Source organism: Triticum dicoccoides, chromosome 4A, assembly GCF_002162155.2.
Source record: "Triticum dicoccoides isolate Atlit2015 ecotype Zavitan chromosome 4A, WEW_v2.0, whole genome shotgun sequence".
NCBI lineage: Eukaryota > Viridiplantae > Streptophyta > Magnoliopsida > Poales > Poaceae > Triticum > Triticum dicoccoides.
The window spans coordinates 159084456-159091518 of NC_041386.1; the positions used below are offsets into that span (position 1 = coordinate 159084456).

A 7063-nucleotide genomic window follows, 5' to 3' on the forward strand; every position below is an offset into this window, starting at 1 on the left:
TTCGTCCGTGGTCTTATGTTCTACTACGGGCTGGACTTTCATGATCTAGCCCCGAACTTCATCCTTAACATTTCGGCATTCATCGTCGTGTGTGAGGCTTTCCTCCGCATCCGGCCCCACTTTGGCCTGTGGCTGAAGGCCTTCAATATCAAGCCGAAGGTGGTGGGAGGCCAACAAGCAGAATGCGGCGGAGCCATGGTGGGCAAGATGCCCAATGTTATATGGCTTGAAGGCTCCTTCGTGGAGACCATAAAGGGGTGGCAATCGGCGTGGTTCTACATCACCGAGCCGCGCGACACCAACTAGGTGGCGGCCCCTGAGTTTCGATCTGGAATTCCCACGCGGCTCACCTCCTGGAAAGAGAAGGGCCTATCCTGGGGTTCATCGGTGGAGCTGGACGGACTCCAGAAATGTATCCGAAATATGGCAAGCAAGAAGCTGAAGCTTGTCAACATAGTCCAGGTCATGCTCTTCCGCTGGATCCTCCCGTGTCAACAACGGGATTTTAACTTATGGGAGTTTGACCCGGCCCGGCACCAGACTCTAAGCGAGCTCTTCGACACGACGCGCAAGGACGTCTGGAGGGTGCTGTTCAAGGGTGCTGAGGTCCCTCCTTCTCTTACCGAGGACCGCGGGCTAAGTGCGAAGCGCCTAGCACATTCGGTGAGTTCTATACATCCGGTAGGATATTTATTTCCCCTAGCTTAACCATGTGCGGGGTCTGAGCTCTGTGCCTTTGACATGACTGGGTGGAGACGTCGGGACAGATTAACTGTTCGGCCCCTCTGCCCGAAGACACTGCGGACGCTCTCCTAACGGAGATGCTGACTCCGGCTCCTTACAAGGTGCCGGAGAAGACCAAGAAGGCCAAGGGAACCCGAAAGAGTTCCCGGCGCCAGGTGGTATCGGACTCATCGTCCGATAACTCCGCGACGCACTCCTCCCCCGAAGACGAGGAGGAAGATGAAGATGCTCCCCCTTCAGTCGGGAGAGACAAGAAAAGGAAGGCCGCCCCGACCGGGGGGCCGAAGGGTCCAAGAAGGGGAGGACCCTCCTTCCGGACTACTCCACCGCCGCCGCCGAAGGCGAAGACGAGTGGCTGCTCAGGGCCAAGCCCCTGGCGAAGTCGTAAGTATTCGGATACCAGAGTAACTCATAGCATACCTTTGTCGCACTACTTCTCCTAACGCCGAATATGATTATGCAGACCATCCCAAGCCCGTATCGACGTATCTTCGTCGGGCGGCTCCTTGGACTCATCGGATATGGATAGCGATCCACTTCCAACTGCCACCTCCCCTTTCCCTACGGACAATGCCAAGGTATTGTCTCAAGAGGCACCAGGTCGAGGGGAGACAATCCCGGAGGCGCCTCAAGGCGACCTTCTGGACTCCAGGAGCAGAGGGAGTAAGGCTCCCGAGGGCTCCGAGTTCGGCCCTCAGCCAAACACCGCGCTGCAACCTCCAGTGGTTCCGGACTCGGGCAGGCGGCCTCCTTCCAAAAGGGGCAAGACGCCTGTGCCGGTGACCTCTGCCCATCCAGGGGCACCGGACAATCTGCTAGGAGCGCTTCGCAGCGCTTCCGTCGACAAAGAGCACCGCACTATTATGAGTGCGGTGATTCAGAAGGTTTAGTCCGCCAAGAGCGGACTGACTGAAGCCTGTGCCAGCCTTCTAACAGGCTTTGAGGTAAGTATTTGAAATATAGGAAAAATATTACCGCATAGACAGTAGCCCCTGATGCTCTGTTTGGTGTTCAAAAAGAAAAGCCGAATAGAGGATCAACTAATATCTGCAGGAGTCTAATATAAGTATGTCTATATGCGTATGCAGGCTTCACTACTGGCCTCTGCCGCACTAACTACGGAGGTCGCCGTACTGAAGCAGGACCTCGAAGGGTCCAAGAAAGATCTCGGCCTTGCCAAGAGGCAGCTCGAGGAGAACAAAGGTAAGTAATACCTAGTTTGTGGATATATATAAAAAGAATGCGATTGCAAAATGACATGATCATCGTAAATTTGGCAGGGGCCACGACCGAGGTGGCGACCTGAAGCAAGCGCTATCCGAGGCAGAAAACAAAGCGGCCAAGGAGCGCACCGAGCGGGAAAGGCAGGAGGCACGGGTGGGCGAGGTGCAGCAAGAGCTCCACGCTCTCGTGACGAAGCACGAGGCGTTGGAGCTTGACTTGAAGACGCGAGAGTCCGAGCTTGCCGTGGCCCTTGAGAGTGCAAAGGGTGCCAAGGCTGAAGCCCAAAAGGCTCTCCAGAAGATTGATGCGATGAAGAAGATAGCGGCGGGTAAGGCATTTTATATGCAAAGCAAGCATGTGAAAGTAAATTACTTGTTACTTACCCGAATCTGGAGCTCTCCAGGAGCATTCGCAGATTTACCCTGCAGCGTGTCGGATGCCGCACAGTTTTACCAGGCCGAGGAGGGAAGCTCAACGGAAAAGCTGTTCTGGTCTTAGTATACTGAGACCGAACACCCGATGCCTCTGAGCGACCAGCTGAAGCAACTGGTCGAGCTGCACAAGGCGGCCGAACAGGCCATGAAGGGCTTTATAGTTCGGATGTGGCCTGGTGACGCCCTTTCCAATAGCTACTTCAGCCTGGTGAGGCGGCTTGTGGATGCCTGCCCACGGCTGGAAGTCATCAAGCGGTCTGTCTGCATCAAAGGTGCACGCCGGGCTTTCGCCCGTGCGAAGGTGCACTGGGCCAAGATGGACGTCGTGAAGCTGGTGAAGGAAGGGCCGCCGCAGGGCAAGGAGCATCGCTACCCCGAGATGTACTATGAGGGTGTCCTGAAGGGTGCCCGTCTTGTAGCGGACGAGTGTGCGAAAGATGTAATATTTGAGTAAACTTGCTCGTGTAATCCTGTATTATGAAAACTTGTTCATATGCGCTATGCAACGCTTGTTTGAATTTAAAATATTGCCTTCTGTTTGGCTGTTTATCAAATATGAGAGATGGCTAGTCGTCAGCTTCTGCCCCCACGCCACGAGTGCCGGGGTGTTCGGGATAAACCTGAGCACTCTTGTTCCCATTTTTGGGTCATTTGAGGGAGGTGCTCAGCACAACGAACAAGGCAATCAGACTATAATGCGTTATCACTCTCACTTAGCCATAGGATTCTATAATTTTAAATTTTGACGAAGCCCCTAGTATTCGGAAGGCCGAATTCGGGACGCAATACACGCCTTAAGCCGGACAGGGTCGACTCCTCGCTCTAAGCGGCATAAGTCTTTAGGGACTTGAAATCTCTCGAATAGCGACCAGTCTCTCGCCTTATCATGACAGTCAGTTTTAGCTTTCTCTACTGAGGTGCTTAGCCCAGCAAAACCAGGGCACAATCGCAGTAGTTCTCCTAGTGCTACCTTAGCCAATATAGCGGAACGTAAGGTACCAAAATATGGGAGCCAGGCAAACCCAACTATTGACCCAAGACATGATTCGGAGCTGATGCATATAATGCTATAAGTTCGGGGTGCCACACTGTCGAAAATGTTCGGACTTCTCACGCCGTATTATGGGGTATGCTTAAGCCCCTAGCGTATTGCCCGTACCAGAGTGTACGGGTGCTAGATGTCATGAATGAACATATATATATGGGGAAAAGCAAAGCTATTTTGTTTCTCTGGAAAGGTTGCAATCACAGCCACACATCCCTTGTTGGGATTTGGTCCCTCTATTGATTGTTATTTCCTCTTATAGCTAAAAATGGTCCCATGGTCCCCTGCTGATAGGCTACTAGAGCCAGCTAGTAGGCTGTCGAACGGCAGGAGGACAGTCATCGACCTGTGCGCTCACGGTTCCAGCCCACGGTAGGTTCCATAACGCGAACGGTTCCTAGCCCATGAGAAGTGTCATTACTTTTTTTCTCGTCACTTTGGCTGCATCCTCTGACGTTTGCATACTCCTCCCCATCACTGGCTCGCCATGGCTTCCAGCACTCTTCTCTGATGGCTACCGCCCCATCCCCGCCCTCCGGTGACCAACCTCTTCCCGAGACCCTCTGCCAAACGAGGAGGAGGACGGCGATGCGTTGCTGGCCTTCCGGCCTCCCAATTTCGTCGTCACCACCGTTGCATCCGTCACTCCCCTGGTCAGATCCGGTGACATTGAGCACGGGGTGCCTCCCTCCGATGCCGTCGTGACCTCCCCCTTCTCCACCAAGAACACCCTCCGCGATGGGATCTAGCCGGTGACCTCGAGCTTGCCCAGATGCGGCCAAGATCCTCCGCTAGCGCGGGCTTGTGCTCTTCTTACTTCCGGTGCTCGTGGTCGCCACACTGGGCCCTCCTTCAGCTCTCTAGCTGGCAACTGATCTCCCCCACCTCCACCTTCCTCTCACTGGTGCTAGCCTTGGCGCTCCACTTCGACGACGACCAACCTCCCCAACTGGACGGCGTGCGGTGGCCACGCACGCCATCTGCCCGTCGCCGTGTGCCCCGTCCTTGTGCGATACGCCGTGTCCCTCCTTCGGCCCCTCTCTTTCTCTCCTCTCCTGCAAGCTCTCCCTCCCATCGTGATGCTCTCTTCCCCGCACCACCACCAGCCGGAGGTGGACGGGATCCGACCGAGGAGGGACTGCCTCGTTCGCACCACACGCGTCCGGAGCTCGACGAGTGGACGACGGCGTCGTAGGGAGGCCAGCCCAACTCTCCACAGCAGAGCAGCAGCAGCACCTCGTCCTCAGGGACTCCGGGTTCTCTACTCTGACGTTGGCATCACCATGCTCTGCTCCTACGAGTGCCTCGACATCCGGGTGGTGCATTTTGCACGCGATCGATGATCCACTTCCTAGGTGAGAAATATGTGACCCATGGCCCTGTCTATCTACAATGGATCTTGTGGCTATAGCATCACATGCAATTGCTGACGATGTGATTATTGTAGAATTAGGTGCTGCCTTTTTCCCCATTAATTTGGTGGTTAGATTCGTGAGGCCAGAGCTTCCCCGTTCCTGCCCCGCCGCCCCTCTGCTGTGTGCCGGGTGGGCTGCTCCGGCAGGCATGATGAGGTCCTCGATAGGGAATGCGGCTGTTTGCTCGGAGAGCTTGGCGTCCTGATGCTTGGCGTTCATCCCATCTCTATTCTTCTTTAATTTGCTGCTGCTCGTGATGACCTTTCTTATGTTTGTGTTAGTTTCCATCTAAGAGCTGCTATCTGTCGGGCTGAACACTTGGTTTCATGAGATACCGATTTAGTCCATCATAAAAAATACTTTTGTTATTCAATTATGAAGCGTTCATCTAAAAAAAGATGTATGAAGAAGTGTTATGGAATTCCAGTAAAGCTGGAGGCCTTTTTTTTAGAAAAGGAGGATGACCCCCGGCCTCTGCATCTGGGAGATGCATACGGCCACTTTATTGATTATTCTCGATAACCATACAAAGTATTACAACAATGTGTCTGAATCCACCATTTTGGCAACATGTGCCGCTACTCCTATCCAATATGATGAGGGGGTGCTAGCTGGGCCACTACCCAAACCACTCACCTAAGCCTAACATCAAAAGCCGGAAGCCGAAACTCATTCGGTAACCCCAGCCGAGCCACATACTGGGTCTGGGGCGCAATCCGGTCAGACGCACTCGTGTGTCGTCGCCGCCATCTTCCACAGGTCCGTCTTCAGATCAAATTGAGGCTTCTACCTTGTCTGGCCAGTCTGCCATCGACGTCCCCATGACACCAGACAGCTTCCTCCTCCTGCACGAGTCCATCTCCGCGCATCAGACGCCGAGTCTCCACAACACCATGCCGCCGAGATCCGCCATCATCAATGTGAAAGATGAAGCACCGCTCCACCAACGTCGCCGTCCTCTAGACAGCGCCACCACCTTGCAGAGCGGAAAGATACAATGGCGATGGAAAGCAAGAGCTAGGACGAGGAGGGTACCACCGCCGCCACCCCCCGCACCCCAACAGCGCCCACCGACCACCAAGCTCCCTAAACGGCGCCTTCAAGAAGGATACGACGCCGATGGCGCCGCCGCCGCCCAACAAAGTTGGAGCTTTCGCTCGGGAGAACTAGGGGAAGGGGGAGTGGGGGGATCAGACCTGTCAGACGCCTCCAAGGAGGGACACGGCGCCCTCAGGCGTCGCCGTCGACTCAGCCGAGCATGGTCGGCCATGGCTTTCGCCCGGATTGGATTCCCCACCACTAGCACCACCAGCGCCGGCGTCCCATGGAACACGAGCGGGCCGGATGGGGGAGAACACGCCGTACAGGGAGGAGGGGCGCCAGATCTGGCGCCGTCGCCCTCGTCCTCCGAGATTCCGCCGCCCGCGCGGCCAAGAACGCCGGAACCAAACGCCCGCACCACCGTCCGCCGCTAAGCCGGTGGTGCCTCACCAGAGGGGCCGCCGCCCCAGATCCAAATGCCCCCGCGGAAGCAGAGCAGCAACTTGCCCCGCCGCCACCTTCCTTGGCGGCACCCCGGACTTGCCCGGAGACCGCCTCTGGCGGCGGCGAGGAGAGGTGGGGGTGGAGGAGGGCTGGGCGCGGCTAGGGTTGGCGGCGGCGAGGAGAGGTGGGGGTGGAGGAGGGCTGGGCGGCGGCTCTTACGTAGCAACTGATAATTACTCCTGGAGGCCTACAAACTGGCTTGTCTCCATATTCTGTTGCACACGCCCGTGTGGTTGGTATCATCATGGGATTTTTTTTCGAGCTCCATCTTTGCTTCCATGTACTATGCAGTTTAATATTTCTTATGTGGATTTGGTAGCTCTAGAGCGAGATGGTTGGAGTTGGCGAACAATTTCATTGTGCAAATTTCAATTAAAGAAACTTAATTAGCATGCTTTCTTTAGTGTGTGTATTTTAGGTATAGCTGCTTCTGTCTTTACTCTTTACATGTCAAGAAATTTTGACAAAATTCATACATTTTATTTTAGTTAGAATAAATTCAAGGAGAGAGCTTTAGTGTATAAGTAACAATTATGTAAATATTCAGACTACTTGTTCCTAGCTTGGCGTTCTGTATTGAATTTTGTGACTGAATATCTAGGCTTAGAGCTCTGCAAAATATATGCTTAGCGTTTATGCATTTTGCATATCACCTA

The 7063-nt window shown here is 54.5% G+C and overlaps 1 long non-coding RNA gene across 1 annotated transcript; it reads left to right on the forward strand.

Annotated features, from left to right (window-relative positions):
* Window positions 1-3817: 3817 nt before the first annotated feature.
* LOC119285516 lies at window positions 3818-5272 on the forward strand. The gene is made up of 2 exons (XR_005139505.1): window positions 3818-4802; window positions 4895-5272. It is a non-coding gene; the product is annotated as an uncharacterized LOC119285516 (long non-coding RNA).
* Window positions 5273-7063: the final 1791 nt, after the last annotated feature.